Below are 18,743 nucleotides of genomic sequence, written 5' to 3'. Positions count from 1 at the left end.
CCCTCCTCAACCTAAATTATATTTTCCCTCATTCCCATACATATCAACCCTCAGACTCCCTTTTTCCTTGCATCCAGACATGTCTGTTTCCATTGTACCCTCTGAAATACCTGCTCTATAATTAATAAACTTCCCTTCATCTTAAACCTCTTCCTTACTTAGTCATTCCATATTCTGATGTTCACTGAGATGTTTCCTGATGACAATACATTCCTTATCGCTCTTTCAAGTCCTGCCTATATTTTCTCTCATATTCCCTTTTTCAGTGAGAGAAGAATAAGATGCAGAATACCATTTGCTTTCCATTGTTACTTTAGACACTTCTACTTTTATAACTGGGTAAACACATTTAGCACTTAATGTTAATCTGGTAGCCACTGAAACATTCACCTTTCCTTCCTCAATTAGTTGAATATCTGACTTAAAGTCTCTTCCTTTCCTTGCTTAGTCTTGGCCTCATGCTAACCTATTTTAATATGCATATTAATAAAGTTCTCTCAAATTGAGGAACTTTTCACATACCAAATTTGCTCAGTTTTAATGATCTATTCCACTATTCCTATATATAAACAGGGATACTCATACCCTTGATCTCTTCATCACAAGCAACTGTTCCAATTCCATGTCTGCAAACTCCAAAATAAACATATCCAGTCATAATATTTTATCATTTGAATTCTGCCTATACTTATGGCCTCTATTCCTGTTCTTCATATCTCTGAATTGTAATCCCTTAAGCTTTGCCAAGCCATCACCCTTGTATTGACTATATATATATATATATATCCTCTTTCCTTCCCAATCTCAAACCCTTGGTGCAGCAATTTCACTTTTCATTATCCTCTATTCCCAAATACCTTGTGCCCTTGATTTGTTGATTACCCCTGTAATCCCAATCTTGGATTAATCCAACCAGCTACTTCCTTTATGCTTCTTAACATGCTGCTGAATTGAGTTAACTGGCAAAACTCTGGTGAGTGGGACCACTATAAACATATGTTATTTAATTTCCACTGGACCTTTGTTGATGCAAGGCAATTGTACTTACCCCTAATTAATTCACTACCCTACTTATGAGAACAGGTGTTTCAAAATTTTTCTTTTGTTTTCAGGTCTACCATGCTGACTCTAAAGGCCTCACCTTATCCTTTATTTAAAAAAAAAAATAGACCATTTGTAAAAAGCTCTCTCTTCATTCCTTTTTTTTCACCTGACATTAATCTGATCTCTCTCTCTTTTCCTTCATTCCAATCACTACAGAAAAGGTGGCCTTTCCTTTCGACAGGATTAACCCTACCGCACACATCTTTAATTACATTTATCCCTATCCTCACTGTCAGATTTCTTCAAATATAATGCATAATCTCTCCAATCTTCAACCTCTCTCTATCTAATAGCTTCTTTATTGCCTATAAGCAAGTCAGTGTCTCCCCCAATTCTTTATTTGATTCTATTGTGAATATTAGCTATTATACTATACTTAATATCTCTTTGACAACAAAATTCCTGTAAAAAGCCATTTACGTTAAATGCCTCTCCTTTTTGCTCAAGCTTCATTCTAAATCCTCTATAATCTGGACCGTGAACTCATTGCTAAACTGAAATTGCTCTCTCTAAAGCTGCCAGCAATCTCTTATTCTCCAGATCTAATGAACATTTTTTAATCTTCATCTGTCTTGACCTGTCCTGACACTTGGAGCACTTGACACTATTGATAATTATCTCCTGGAGACTCTCTCCCCTGTGGATTTTCATGATTCTGCTCCAGGAGTATACTGGAGCTGTCTCTTACCAGCTCACAAGAACCATTTGTTAAATTTTTAGTGAGCATTATTAATAACTTGGAAACTGACATTGCTTTAAATCAGCACTTGATTTATTGGGGTTTTTTTTTGGTTAACTCTACTAGAAAATGATGGAGCAGATGTTAATAATGCATATTAAACTTAAAATTATATAAGGTATCCATTGGATTTTTATGGAGAGTTGGTTGTTGAATATTTACCTGCATACTACCCCTGTTGTACTATCTCTTGGTTTTCCTCATATATATTGGACCACTCCTATTCAGTCTTCTTTGCTGTATCTTCATCCATTCTATGATGGCTAAATACTGGTATATCCCAATGCTCTTAAGCCCTTTTCCCTTTTATCTATAAATTTGCTTGCTTAGTGAGTTCAACAACTTTCAATGGGTTAAATGTTCATCTCTGTGAAGATGATCCCCCATTTTGTTCATCCAGTTCTAGTATCTCTCCTGAACTCTAGTCCCACATCACAAAATCCCTATGGGACATTTTGAGTATCATGTCCCATAAATATGTTTTATATTGTTTTCAAGAACAAACTGCAAAATGTGAAGTAGTTTTAGAAAGAAATTTAGTAAACCATTTGGTAGAGGAAAATGAATTGGAAAATTTATGTGGTTCCCTCTCCCTAGGTTATGGACATTATATAGAATTTTGACAAGCATATCTAGACACCAACCACACATGAATCACATGTACTCAATTAAGCAATTTTGCTGAAAGAACAATTTGGAAAAAAAAAAGTAGCTTGAAAAGGTAGATCGAAATAACTACATATTGAATAAAATTTGGGAAAATGCAAAACACAAGTTTTGGTGGACCAAAAAGAAATCTACATGTGGGGACCCAAATCAAAATATTTATGGTGGATCCAGGATTTAGGGGAACCTAAAATTCCTTGTAACCATTTGTGACATTCCTAGGAGTTACTGGGGTCAGGGACACATTTTAGGTTCAAATGATTTCTAGTAAGAAAAAGTTATATTTAAACAATATTAATATGTGATAAGTAATAACCCACATCCCCTCTTCTGTCTTCAAACCCAACATCCTCATGCTAGCAAAGCATGATTACAGAAACAGAAATATGAGTTATTATTTCAAAGAGAGTTCATTATAATAAACTGAAGCTGTGGAAGTGTCCTCATTATCCATCTTATTTAAAACTTGATATAATTCATTTAAGGAGGGAAAGGGGCCAAATTAATGACAAATTTTTTCCGAGGTTTTATCATCTAAGGAATCAACTTGAGTAAGTCTCAGGAACTGTAAGTAAGAGGACTTAAATTTACACTGGGAAACCACTGCACTGTGGCTATGAGTATCACCGAATATCATAACTCCATGTTTTCTTCAATGCCATAAAAGTTGAACAAATTTAGATATACAGTCATAACTTCATACATCCCTTTACAGACTTTATAGGTAAACTAATTCAGGTTACAGATTGAACTACTTAGAGAGCTCACAATGAATTGATTACAGAAGGGGAGATTAACACATCACTGAATATCTAGGGTAGAAGAAAAATGAAGTCATTTTAGGAAGCACAAGCTTCCATTCCTTAAAGGGTTAAAATTATTCCATGAGTCAAGTTTTGATAAGGTTAGGTGAATAAAAACATAAGACGAGTGTTCAGTTAACCAAAAAAAAAATGCAAGAGGGATGGCCTTTATTTCCAAATAACAAATAAAATTAATTAGGGCATACATATTTTGCAGGCAAATATAAATACCATGAAACAAAATCCAAAATAATACAATAATTAAAATCAGTATTAAATAACATCAAGTCTTCTTGTTCTTGGTAACCCATTTACAATGTCTATTTAATCAGAAATTACATTTTATTTTCCAGTTGTCCCATATAGTCATATGGCCCCTGGGAAATGCAGGAATTGGCCTTATTCTAATACCATCTTCTGAGGCATCACCTCCTAGTAGATCCACTTTTCACATTGCAAGTAACTTGCAGAGATTCCCTATTTAATGTTGATAAAAATTCTCCAGTAACCAAAATAAATAATTTTTTTCCAATAACTAATTCATGTGGTGAAAACCAGATCAAACCTTATGGAGCTAATCCTATTAACAATAGAAGTACATCAAATAAGAAATCCATAATTCATTTGAAAGTTCAGAGATTTTGAGTTTTAACATATTATTTGCTCTTTCTATCTTTATTGGAACCTCATACCTAATATGTACAATAGCATCTATAGACTGAAGGAAGAATCTTTAAAAGGCTCCATGAGGAGCTGATTAGAAAATGAGGACTTCTGGTTCTTAATATTATCAGACAGAATATTTAAAATAGAAAAGAAGAAATGATTTTAAAATTTCCTTACAATTATTGATGCAATTTTACACAACAAATCCTAAATCCAATATTGAAAACTTGTTACTAAAAGATTCTCAAAGCCTATATTTCCCATTAAAAATAATTGGAAGCCATTTAGATAGATAGATAGATAGATAGATAGATAGGTAGATAGGTAGATAGATAGATAATTTCAATCTATCTCTCTCTCTCTAGATTGAAAATCTGGATCTACCAATTTATATCTAGATTATATGTAGATCTAGATATAGAATACCTATATCTATATATCTAGTTCTTAGAGAACAGTCTAATCTTATGACTTCCTCAGTTTATTATTATATTAAATTAAAAAATATATTTAATCTTATCCCCCTCTTTTGAGGACATATATTATATTCCTATCTTTCTGAAAAAATGTGATTCTTTAAGGACCTAATTTTATAAATGACAACCCTAACAACTAATTTTACTTACCTATTTAATATATGTTGTCCACAAATTCAGATTACAAACATTAAGTACTTTTATTCTTGCATGTTATTATAACCCATATTTTAATATTAATCTATTAATTATTGAAACAATGAAATCTATTGCAGCTTACCAGCTCTGATTATATAATTTGCTATGAAAGTAAAAGGGAGGGACATAGTTTTAACAATATCAAGTCTGTGCCTTCAAAAGCACAACAGTGGGAAAAAACCCCTTAGCTCTGTTTGATTCTAAGAGTCCTAGTTAAAATCCAGTCAAACAGTGAAATTCCATATTATTCACAAGTTATAACAGTCAAGCTCACAATTAATGAGGTGGAAAAATTTATTTTTCACAAAGGATATAATACATTGGGGAAGTCAAGTTAAAAAACTCCTATGCTTTGCCTATGCAAAGTCATCCCTTCAACTCTCCCAGGCAAAGACATCCATTTATAGTAGTTCTCACATCATGCTCTGTTTGGCCAGCATATGACATTCCCCTTGAACAGTGGCCTATTTTTTTATAATAAACATTATTATTTAAGGTTTTGTGTATCAAATTCTATTCCTCTTCACCTTTTCCTCCCCCCTCCTTTAGGCACTAAGCAATCAGATATAGGTTGTACATTTGCAATTATGTAAAACATTACAGTATTAGGCATTTTGTACAAGAAAACTCAAATGAAAGAAAAAATGAAAGAAATAAAGTGAAAACTAGCATTCTGAAGTCTGCATTCAATCAATAGCAGTTCTTTCTTTGGATAGTGGATAGTATGCTTTATCATTAGTCCTTTGAGATTGTCTTGGATCATTGTATTTTTGAGAATACTTGTCATTCACAGTTCTTCATCAAATAATATTGCTGTCACTGCACAACATTCTCCTGGTTCTTCTCACTTCACTATACCTAAGTTCATATAAGTCTTTCCAGGCCTTTCTGAAATCATCCTGTTTGTCATTTAATATAGCACAATAATACTTCATTACAATTATATACCACAGCATGTTCAGTCATTGCCCAGTTGATAGGCATTCCTTCAATTTCCAATTCTTGGCCACCACAAAAAGAGATGCTATATATTTTTTGTACAAATAGGTCTTTTTCTCTTTTGAAGAATGTCTTTGGGATATAAACCTAGTGTTGTTAGTGCTGGATCAAAGGGTATGAACAGTTTTATATCCCTTTGGGCATAGTACCAAATTGCTCTTCAGAATGGTTCAGGCAACTTCCTGATTTCTATCCACCATCTTGGTTCCACCTCCATGAAATTACCTTCTTCCAGAACAGTATATATATCACCCTCAATTAAGTGGAGAGATATATGTTATTTGTGCTTAATCTTAATCCTAGCTTCAAACCTTCAAAAATAAGATACTTTAGCAGTTACAAAAAAAAAAGCCTAACTTCAAAATTTATAGTAAATATATTGCATTTAATTTACAATTTTTGATTTCTATGTAGTTAATAATTTAACACATTTCTACAAATAAGGAAAATATTTTCCTTCTTTTCCTTGTCTTTCTTTCTCTCTGCTATTTCCAACTTTGACAGGGATGTAAAGCCAGAGAAAGATGAGAATCTCACAGCAGTTTTTTTTTCTTATCTCCCACTAAAGCATAATAATAAGATCAATATAAATAAGTTCTTCATCTATATTTCATATAGCTCTGAGAGCTGTTTTATGTATTAGATTACATTAGTTTCCCCCACCATTTTAAGCTCTCTTTCTGTGCTTCCTTATGGAAGACTTTTTGCTCCCCTTAAAATTTTTCTAAGATAAAAAAGACTGTGTATATAAAAGAATTTTTGAAGTGGAAACCTCATCAATGTCCACCTCACTGCCTGACAAACATATGGTTCCAGTAGTAACCCAAGGTTTTCCTAAGTTAATAACCCTAATGCACATGCTCATCAGGATATCTAAGTGGCTACTGGACACTCATAGATGAGGTATCTTGGGAGAGCTGAGGAGAAAGACTATTTGAAACTAAAATAGATTGAGGGGAATATTAGTAAGTATAATATCCAATAGAATTTGAGTGAAGCCAAAACATAAGTTTTTATGGACCCTAGATAAGACCTAGGTGTGGGGATCCAAAGTAAGTTTCTTTTGGGTGGATGTAGATCCTAGGAGAACTCCAAATTCTTTGTATCCTTATCCAGTATCCTTAGAGAGTTACATAGGTCAATAAGATATTCTGACTTCACCTGACAGCTGTGACTAAAAAAGAGCTAAGGGGCAGCTAGGTGGTGCAGTGGATCGAGCACCGACCCTGGAGTCAGGAGTACCTGAGTTCAAATCTGGCCTCAGCCACTTAACACTTACTAGCTATGTGACCCTGGGTAAGTCACTTAACACCAACTGCCTCACTAAAATAAATGAATGAATGAATGAATGAATGAATGAATGAATGAATGAATGAATAGATAGATAGATAGATATAGATAGATAGATAGATAGATAGATAGATAGATAGATAGATAGATAGATAGATGAATGAATGAGTGAATGAATAAATAAATAAACAAACAAACAAATAAATAAATGAATGAATGAATAAATAAACAAATAAATAAATAAATAGAGCTTAGATATCTTCCAAGAAATTGTCCAGGAAAATTGTTCTGATATTCTAAAAATGGAAGGTAAAATAGAAGTTGAAAGAATACACTGATTGCCTCCTGAAAGAGATCCCCAAAGGGAAACCTCCTGGAATATTATAGCCAAATTCCAGAGCTCCCAGGTCAAGGAGAAATGTTGAGCAGTGGGAGGCCCATGTGGTTGAGGGATGCAGGCTTGTCATTGGAGCTAACAACAACCACAGTACACAAAGTTCTTCTGGCTGGTTAATTAGCAAGTTCGCTTGAGGTTATCTTCAGAGTAGAGAACAGGCCAGGCAAGAGATAAACCTGACTACCCTCAAACCAACACACCTGGACCCTCCAAAGTTTGGAACAGTGTAACTTGGAAGCAGGATCCCACTGTAAGAAGGAGTTGAAAGTCAAGTAAAAAATGTCAAGACAAGCAAGCAAAGAAAGTTGAAAACTATCAAAGTTTTTTTAGCAAGAAGGAAGATTGAGGTACACTCTCAGAAGGGGATAGCAACCTCAGGGCCCCTACATCCAAAGCTTACAAGAAAATTATGAATTAGTCTCAGGCCATGGAAGTGCTCAAAAGGGACTTTGAGGAGAAAGTAGGAGAGATAGAAGGAAGATTTAGAGAGATGGAGGAAAGAATGGAAAGAGAGATGAGAGCAATGCAGGAGAGTCATGAGAAAAATGTCAACAACTTGAAAAGCCAAATCGAAAAGGAGATAAAATGTTATCTGAAGAAAATTATTGCCTAAGGACTAGGAATGAACAAATGACAGCTAGTGACATTATGAGAAACTAAGACACAGTAAAGCACATCCAAATGAATAAAAACATAGAGGGCAATATGAAATATCCCCTCAGAAAAATAGCTGACCTGGAAAATACATCCAGGAGAGAAAATTTGAAAATCATTGGACTACCTGAAAACCATGACCAAAATAAGAGTTTAGACAGCATCTTCCAAGAAATTGTCAGGGAAAATTGCCTCGATATTCTAGAATCATAAGGTAAAATAGAAATAGAAAGAATCCACGGATCACCTCCTAAAAGAGATCCCAAAAGGAAAATGTCCAGGAATATTATAGTCAAATTCCAGAGTTCCCAGGTAAAGGAGAAAATATTTCAAGCAGATAGAAAGAAGGAATTGTGTGTAAATATATTCTGCTCCAGAGGCAGCTAGGTGGCGCAGTGGATAAAGCACTGGCCCTGGATTCAGGAGTACCTGAGTTCAAATCCGGCCTCAGACACTTGACACTTACTAGCTGTGTGACCCTGGGCAAGTCACTTAACCCCCATTGCCCCACCAAAAAAACAAAAAACAAACAAACAAAAAGAATCACCTACCCAGCAAAACTAAGTATAATCTTTCAGAGGAAAGAGAAATGGTACTTCAATGAAAAAGAGGACTTTCAGGCATTTGTGATGAAAAGACCTGAACTGAATAGAAAATTTGCCTTTCAAATATAAGACCCTGGACAAGCATAAAAAGGTAAACAGTAAAAAGAATTCATGAGAGATATTAAAAGATTAAATGGTGTACATTCCTACATGAGAAGATAATACTTCTAAGTCATAAGAACTTTCTCATTATTAGGGCGGCTGAAAGGAATACATTTAGACAGAGGGCACAGCTCTGAATTGAACCTGAAGGCCTGATACCTGTAAAGCATTTAGTTTTTTTTATTCTTCTTGTTTTTTTGTGTGGCAGATAGGGTGGGGTGTCTTATGTCTGGGGCTGGATTTGGGCTTGGGGCCTCCTGGATCCAGGGCTTTTGCTTTGTCCACTTTGCCACCTAGCTAACCCATGAGGACATCTTTAAAATAGTGTTGAGGAGTAGGAGGAATATACTGGGGGAGGGGGAAGGGGCAAGGTAGACTGGGTAGAGGTAACTCAAATAAATGAAACAAGAAAAAAGCTTATGAAGGGGAGGGGAAGAGGGGGAAGGAGTGGGGGAGTGAGTGAATCTTACTATCATCAGAATTGGCTCAAAGGGATAATAACATACATACTCAAGTATGTATAGTAATATATTTTTCCCTGAGAGAAAGTGGAAGGGGAAGGAGATGATGGAGGGGAAGAAGAGGGGAAGGAAGTAAGGGCAGATTGGGGGAGGGAGCAGTAAAGAGCAAAACACTTTTGAAGAAGGTGAAGATTTTATGCATTACTGCACATGTATGACATATTGAATTGCTTGATTTCATAGGGATGGTTGACGAGGGATGGAGGAAAAAAAAATAGAACAAAGAATTAGCTAAAAGCCCTTAATCTCATCACAGTGGGCTCAAGGAGGGAATAACATTCACACCCAAGTGGGAGAACTAATCTATCTAACCCTACAGGAAATTAGGAGGAGAAGAGGATAAGGAGGGAAGGGTGAAAGAAGGGAGGGCAGAGTGGAGGAGGGCATAGTCAGAACCAAAACCCTTTTGAGGAGGAATGGGGTAAAAGAAGATAGAAAATAGAGTAAAAATCATGGGAAGGGAATAGGATAGAGGGAAATATTTATGGTGATTGATTATAATGACAAAACACATGGTACCTACTTTGCTGGGCTATTGTGAAGAAAATTTTTTGTCAAGTTTAAGGTACTATATAAAAGTTATGATCAACATAATGCTATCAGAAAAACCTGGAAAGACCTACATGAATTGAAGCAGAGTGAAATGTACTGTATACAAAATAATAGTAATAGTGTGAGATGATCTGCTGGAAAGGAAGTGGTTATTTTCAGCAATGCAATGACCCAATATAGCTATAAAGGACTTATTAAAATTTCAAACCATCTACAGAGAAAGAACTAATGGTATCTGAAAACAGATTGAAACACATTCTTTTTGGACAGTTCCTTAATCTGAAATTTTGTTTTATTTCTTTTCTCTCATAACCTAGCTAATGTGAAGATGGTTTCCATTACTACTAATGTATAAGTTACATTGAATTACTTGAGTTCTTGGGGGTGGGGGTGAGAAGGGATGGAGGGAGGGAGGTTGGAACACAAAATTTTTAAAAATTGATGTCAAAATTTGTTTTTACATGTAATTTGGAAAATAAAATTCTAAACAAAAAACAATACCTCATTGGAAAGGCAATTGACCTTGAAAATAGATCCAGGAGAGATAATTTGAGAATATTCAGACTACCTGAAAGCCTTTATGAGAAAAAGAGTCTAGACACTATATTCCAGGAAATTATCAAAGAGAACTGCCCTGTTATTGCAGAAAATCTCCAAGGAATATTGTAGACACATTCGGGATTTATCAGGTAAAGGTGAAGGCTACTGCAAGTAGCCAGAAAGAAACAATTTAAATATCATGGAAACACACTCAGGAATGCACAGCATCTGGCAGCTTCAACATTAAAGGATTGCAAGGCTTGGAATATTATATTCCAGAAGGAAAAGGAGCTTGGATTGCAACCAAGAATCAAGTACCTCACAAAACTGAGCATTCTCTTTCAGGGGAAAAGATGGACATTGAGTTTAATAGGGGAATTCCAAGATTTCCTGAAGAAAAGACCAGAACAGAACAGAAAATTTGATCTTCAAATACAAGAGTCAAGATAAGTATAAAATGGTAAGAAGGAAAAAAAAATATTCAATAAGGTTAAACTGTTTACATTCCTATGAGGGAAGATAATACTTTTAACTCTTGAGATCTGCATCTCTATTAAGGTATAGTTACTAAATAGACTTTGATGTGATGATATAAAGTATCTTAAAGGGCAGAATAAAAGGAGAATAGGAGAGGAGAGGGAAGGGGATGTGGAATCAGGTTAGTTACATTACATGAAAAGTCACAAAAAACCTATTACCATAGAGGGAAAGAAGGGAGGCATGAGCATTGTTTCAACCATACTTTCATCAGACTTGGTTTAAAGAAAGAATAACATATACACCCATTTGAATAAAGAAATTTAACTTACTCTTTTAAAAAGTTTTGTAATTTTTATCTCTATAATGGTTCTTGCACATGATCCCTTCTCTCCATACACAGAGATACTTCCTCATTTAAGGCTTATTAATTCTCACCTGTACAATTGAAATAGTACTGTAATTGGAATATCTGCTTCAAATCACACCACTCCAATTCCCATCAATCAAATAGCCACCAAAGTGATTTTCCCAAAACATATATCTCAAGAGATCACTTCCTATTCAGTAAGCTCCAGTGGCCCTTTATTTCCTCTAAGGTTAGAAATAAATCTGGATATTTGATATTCAAAGCTCATCACAATCTTGTCCCTTCCCATATTTCTAGTCTTTTCATATATTTCTCCCCTTCACACACTATAGAGTCCAGCCAGGGTGACCTATGGCTTGTTCCTCATACATGATGTTCCATCTTGGATTCTGTGATTTTGCACTAGATATCCCTCAAGCCTGAAATGCTCTTCACCTTCACCTCTGCCTTTTGAAACCCTTCACTTACTATAAGACTTAGAACAAATGCTACCTTCTGCTGTAAACCTTTCTGGTTCCTCTCAAAGCAATAGCTTTCCATCTTAAGTTATCTTTTATCTTATCTACCGTGTGTGTATCTGAACCACCTAGCTTTCCCATTTGTACATGTATGTGTATTTAAACACACAAACACACATGGGGTACATTGGTAGAATAGTGGATAATGTGTCAGGAATGGAGTCAGGAAGCCTTATCTTCCTGAGTTCTAATCTAGCCTCAGACACCTACTAGTTATGTGGTCCTGAATAAGACACTTAGCAATGTTTGCCTCAGTTCCCTTATCCAGAAAATGAGGTGGAGAATATCATAGCAAATCACTCCAGCCTATTTGCTAAGAAAACCCCAAATGTGCTAACAAAGAGCCAGATGCAACTGAAAATAACTATCTATATACAGTAATATTATATACACATATATGTATATGTATACATATGTATATATTTAAATATACATACATATGTGTGTGTTCTCTGATTTAAGGTCAATCATTTCAGTGATCATAATTCTTAAGTCTTTCAAACTTGTTTGTTTTGACAGTGTTGACTTTTAAAAATATAATTTAAATTGTGGTTTAACTTGCATGAACATTAGAGAAGTCTATTCAACCTTACTTTTGAATATAATCTGAAAAGCAAAAGAATATGGGTAATACCTCATTGTTTTTGTAAAACCGAAATAACATATTAACTCAGAACTGAAACCGTGTGAATCTTTTTCTTTGTTTTCAACTTACATTGCATCTATTTAAAGATGTAAATCATCTTTATTAATTTTTCATATCAGTAATTCTGCCTTGAGTTGAAAAAATGAGAAAACATGAAGATTCTAAACCATGACAATGCAGAAATAATAAGAAATGTGAACAGCCAGACACATTAGAAAATATATAGATAGCCAGATCTATATATTTTTCTCTTTGTTTGGGTGAATATACATATATCTCTCTCAGATGAAATTGCTTCAGCCTCTAGCATGTTTATTATTACTATAGATAAGTGTTCTTTCAGAAATATAATACTACTATAGTGTATTTACATTTTCTTACACACTGGGGTTATATATGACTTTTCCAACTACATGCAATGAATATCAATTTATCAAAAGAAGATATTTTCTCAACAAATATGTAGGGATATGGCAAAAGTTACAAATATGGACAGAGATGACTGAATTGGAATTTTAGTAGATTTAGGAAGTACCCTCTTGGATGAGAATATTGATCAAGTGGTGTAACCACATTATTGGTGTCATTACCTACTTTTGCTCTCTACTTATATGCATATCTTTTAAAAAGTGTTGACCAATTAGATCTGTCTGTGGTCATTCTGGCTTTTTAAGTAGCTCCCCAATTTTCTCTATGAGAATCATTTTTACTTTGTCACAATTTAATTCTGAAAAGATTTTAAGTTACTCTACCCTTATTTTCTTTAAGTAATCATGGACCACTGTATTATCCTTAATCTTTCTATGAATTATAAAATTTATTCTATTAAAATAGATAATCTAGAGCTAGATAATCCTGAGCAAATTCATACTTGTCTACTATGAACATGAATATGGAAAAATAGACTTTAGAAGCCGTTAACAGCACTAGTGGCAGGACACTGGTGGACAACTGGACATGAAAAAAAATTACAGGGGTTCCATTGATGCCATGCGGTGCAATATCCTATTACATTACATAATACACTTCTGGGTTGCAGTTTCATGATGTAAAGGAACACTAGAGCTTGCAGTGGAATGGAGTAAGTGTCTGGTCAAAGTTTCAGAGTGGAGAGGGGTACTTATTGTTATTTTCAATGAAGTAGGGCCTTAGTTTTAGTTCCAAGGCAGAACAAAGCAAGAGTGCTTTCAGCTGTGGGAGGAAAAAGGATCAGTCACAATTCCAGGGTCAAGAGGAGCACTAGTACATGCACCTACATGGGAAAAAGGGCCTCTCCTGAGTAAATACAAGAGCACAGGACAGGAGAGTAGTGACTATAACTCTCTTCCCAGAATTACCTAAGAAAAAATAGCGCAAAATCAAATAAGCAAATAAACAGAACTTGGGAAAGTGCACATTCCAACCCAGGAATGGAGTCTGAATTGAACATAAAGTTAAAAGTAAAGAAATGAGTTCAAAAACAAAGTAAAGAACAAAAAAGAAAATGAATATAAAAAGCTACAATTTTGACAGGGATGATCAAGATGCAAAGTGAAAAATGTCAACAATGTCAAAAGATCTTAAAGTTAAGCCTCAAATAAAATAATAATAATAATAATAATAATAATAATAATAATAACAATAACAATAATAATGGATTGAACAGAAGTCCAACAAAAAATCCTGGGTGAGCTCAAAAGAGAATTTTCAATATCAAATAAAGAGTTAGAGCAAAAGTTGGAATAAAATTGAGAGTAGTGCACGAAAATTTAAAAAATAGAATAAACAGAATGGTAAAAGAGTAACAAAAAACACTAAAGAAAATAATTCCTTTAAAGCAAAGCTGACCAAGTGGTAAAAAATTAACAAAATGGTAAAAGAGGCACAAAAATTGATTGAAGAGAAGAACTCTTTTAAAAACAAAACAGGTTAAATGGGAAAAGAGGTATAAAAATTAACTGAGGGGGCAGCTAGGTGGAGCAGTGGATAGAGCACTGGCCTTGGATTCAGGAGGACCTGAGTTCAAATCTGGCCTCAGACACTTGACACTTACTGGCTGTGTGACCCTGGGCAAGTCACTTAACCCCCATTGCCCTGCAAAAAACAAAACAAAACAAAACAAAAATTAACTGAAGTGGTGTAGAGCCAAAATGGTAGGGTAGGGCAATCTTAATCAAGCTTTCCCAACATTCCCTTCCTAAAAAACATTGAATTATGGAGTGGCAGAACCAATAAAATTTCAGCAATACATTCTTCTCACCCAAGACAATTAGCAGATCTAAAAGAGAGATCTGTGACACAGAGGTAGAGGTTAGCCCAGAGCCCATGTAGGTAAAACACTAGTGGTTGGATTAAGTGTTGGCAACAGAAGCAGTTTGAAAGTTTGGGAACTTTCAAGCTTAATTTCCACCTGGAAACCAACAAAAACTTCCAAACTCTCAGAACTAGCTTTGAAAACAGCTGGGTGAAAATGCATGAAGCCTGACAGAAAGCCCCTCTTCTGCCCATGCGAGGAATAGAGCCAAGAATTAACATAAAGTTTCAAGTAAAAGATGCAGAGGAAAAATTAGCAAAGAAAAAAAAGAACCTGGCCATAAAAACTCTTATGGTGCTAGAGCAGAACAAGAAAAAAACTCAGAACAATACCTTGATGTCAAAATAGCTACAAGCAAAGCCCGACAGAAAATCAATGGGATACAAGCTCAACAAGAATTTTGGAAGAGAAAAGAAGGAATTTCAAAATAAAATTAGAGTATTAGAGGAAAATTTAAGTAAAGAAATAAGAGCAAAGTAGGAAAATTATAAAGAGACATTTATCAGCTTGGTTTTTTAAAAAGCACCAAATGAATGTAGGGCACTGGGGCTCTCCCAGATTTCACCTCCAAAATGACATAAAACTGCATCTGAATGATGAGAGCCCCAGTGCATTGCTTCCTCAATTGGCCATCTTGGCACAGGAAGTCCCTACATTCATTTTTTTTTTCAGGGCAATGAGGGTTAAGTGACTTGCCCAGGGTCACACAGCTAGTAAAGTGTCAAGTGTATGAGGCCGGATTTGAACTCAGGTACTCCTGAATCCAGGGCCGGTGCTTTACCACTGCGCCATCTAGCTGCCCCCCCTACATTCATTTTTTAAAAATTTTCAGTTCTAAATTAGCTTTGTTCCTCAGGCCCCTCTCCCACCTATTGAGAAGGCAAGCAATATGATACTTGCTATACATATTTCCAAATTCATCATCTTGCAAGAAGAAAAAAAAGCATAAGGTGAAAAATATGCTTCAATGTATATTCAACTCTCAGAATTCAGCAGATCTCTCTATGGGGGTGAATGGTGCTTTTCATTACAAAATTGTCTTGAATCATTATCTTGACCAGAATTGTTAAGTCTTTCAAATTTGAACATTGTTACAATATGGCTGTTACTGTATAGTGTTCTCCAGAATGGTTGAACCACCCAGTAATTCCACTAAAAATGTAGCTGTGTACCTATTTTCCCACACCTTTTCCATATATGATCTGTTCTTGATGAAAATGTGCTCACTCTTGTTGATCAATGTTTCCTTTTCTAAATGTTCCTTTAATAACAATCTCTTTAATAATACATTCTAGAACAGTTTATGATGATACAAGAGATAGAGAATATTATTAAATGCAAAATGGATGTTTTTGATTACATTAAATTAAAAAGGTTTTGTACAAACAAAAGCAATGTATCCAAAATCGGAAGGGATGCAGAAAACTGGGAAATAATTTTTATGGCCAATATTTCTGATAAAGGCTTCATTTCTAAAATATATAGGGAACTAAATCAACTTTATAAGAATCCAAGTCATTCCCCAATTGAGAAATGGAACAGGCAGTTTTATGATGAAAACATCAAAGCTATCTATTGCCATATGAAAAAATTCTCTAAATCACTATTGATTAGAGAGAAGCAAATTAAAACAACTCTGAGGTACCAGTTGACACCTATAAGATTGGCTAATATGACAAAAAAGGAAAATAATAAATGTTGGGGAAGCTGTGGAAAAATTGGAACACTAATGCTGTGAACTGATCTAGCCATTCTGGAGAGCAATTTGGAATTATGCCCAAAGGGCTATAAAGCTGTGCATACCCTTTGATCCAGCAATACCACTTTTGGGTCTTTTTCCCAAAGAAATCATGGAAAAGGGAAACAGACCCACATGTACAAAATTATTTATAACTGCTCTTTTTGTGGTGCCAAGGAATTGGAAATTGAGGGGTTGCCCATCAATTGGGGAATGGCTGAACAAGTTGTGGTATATGAATGTAATGGAATTCTATTGTGCTGTAAGAAATGATAAGCAGGAGGAGTTCAGAGAAACCTGGAAGGACTTGCATGAACTGATGATGAGTGAGATGAACAGAACCAGGAGAACATTATACACAGTATCATGAACATTATGTGTTGATCAACTGTGATAGACTAGATTCTTCTCACCATTCCAACAGTACAAGAAAGTTCCAAAGAACTCATGATGGAAAAGGCTCTCCAAATCCAGGAAAAAAAATAAAAGGAACTATGGAATATGAATGCTGATTGGATGATACCATTTCTTTTGGTTTTGTTGCTCTTGATTTTCTATTTTGTGGTTTTTCCTTTTTGCTCTGATTCTTCTCTTATAACATGACTAATGCAGAAATATGTTTAATGTTATATATATAAATATATATATATATATATATATAACGTATGTCAGATTACCTGCTGTCTAGGGGAGGGGGGAGGGAGGGGAGGGATGGAGAAAAATTTGAAATTGGAAATCTTATATAAACAAATGTTGAAAACTATCTCTATATATAACTGGAAAATAATAAAATACTTATATTAAAAAAGAACTATATATATATATATATTCTAGAATTGTCTCAGGATTCAAAATCATATTAGCTACCATTAACATTTTAGAATCTATTTTCTTTCATTTTTTGAAAATCAGGGCCTAATCTCTCAGAGTTCTTCACAGGATAAATCCACAAACTTTCAAATAATGCCAAAAGGCAATTCCGGGAGCAACAAAACCCACAAAAAGGTGGGGTAAGATCATTTTTCCAGACAAAGACAGCTCAGAAGTTAGGCAGGAAAGATCTGTTGTACTGGGCTGGGACTGGAGCCCAGACCCAGGCTGTCCCAACACAGATCTAGCCCCCTGGCAGGCCACACCAGAGAGATTTTTGCAGCTTCTGAATTGGCTGCAGATGTGGCTACTTCTGAAACTTAGCTCACATTCTCGTGAGAGGGTTGAGTAGCTGGCCAGGGAGAGATTACAGGGATTGCTGCTGGCACTGAGGTGGACCTCTGTTGTCTTGCCTGTGCTGGGAACCTAGAGTAGTCTTGAGTGGCAGGCCCAGCTGGGGCAGCTATGCAAGCATGCCTGAAGCTAGCAACCATAATGAGAGAGAATTCTATTTCTGAGTTAAAGAGCAAGTAAGCTTGGGGCTATTTGTGGACCAGAGCACAGGCCAGGAGAGGGACAAACCTACTTCTCCTTAAATCAATCCAAGTTGACACTCCCCCCCCCCCCAAACCTTGGCACAGTGCATCCTGGAGGCAGGACCTCAGTTTAAGACATTTTTAAAAGTCAAGAAATAGGCTAGAAAAAAAATGGACAGAAAAAAAATATGGACCATTGAAAGTTTCCTTGGTCACAAGGAAGAAAAAAAATACCTTCAGAAGAATATAACAAGGCAAAGCTGCTCAATCCAAAGCTTCCAAGAAAACTATGAATTGGCCATGGAAGTACTCAAAAAGGACTTTGAAGATAAATTAAGAGTGGTAGAGGAAAAGAATGGAAAAGGAAATGAGAGTGATGCAGGAAAGTCATGGAAAAAATATCAACAGATTGAAAAAACAAATGGAAAAGCTTTCTGAAGAAAATAACTGCTGGGGCAGCTAGGTGGTACAGTGGATAGAGCACCGGCCCTGGATTCAGGAGGACCTGAGTTCAAATCCAACCTCAGACCCTTGACACTTACTAGCTTTGTGACCCTGGGAAAGTCACTTAACCCCAATTGCCTCACCAAAAATAAATAAGTAAATAAATAAATAAATAAATAAATAAATAAATAAACAAACAAACAAACAAATAAATAAATAGAATAACTGCCTATAAATTAGGATTGAGTAAATGGAATCTAATGAATTTATGAGAAATTAAGAAACAATAAAGCAAATCCAAGTGAATGAAAAAAATAGAAGGAAATGTGATATATCTCCTTGGACAAGCAACTGACCTGAAAATAGGGCCAGGAGAGATAATTTGAAAATTATTGGACTACCTGAAAACCATGATCAAAATGAGAGCTTAGACATCATCTTCCAAGAGATTGTCAGGGAATATTGTCCTGATATTCTAGAAGCAGAAGATAAAATAGAAATAGAAAGAATCCATGGATCACCTTCTGAAAGAGATCCCC

This window comes from Dromiciops gliroides, chromosome 3 (assembly GCF_019393635.1).
Source record: "Dromiciops gliroides isolate mDroGli1 chromosome 3, mDroGli1.pri, whole genome shotgun sequence".
NCBI lineage: Eukaryota > Metazoa > Chordata > Mammalia > Microbiotheria > Microbiotheriidae > Dromiciops > Dromiciops gliroides.
Note: the sequence above shows the minus strand (reverse complement) of the source record.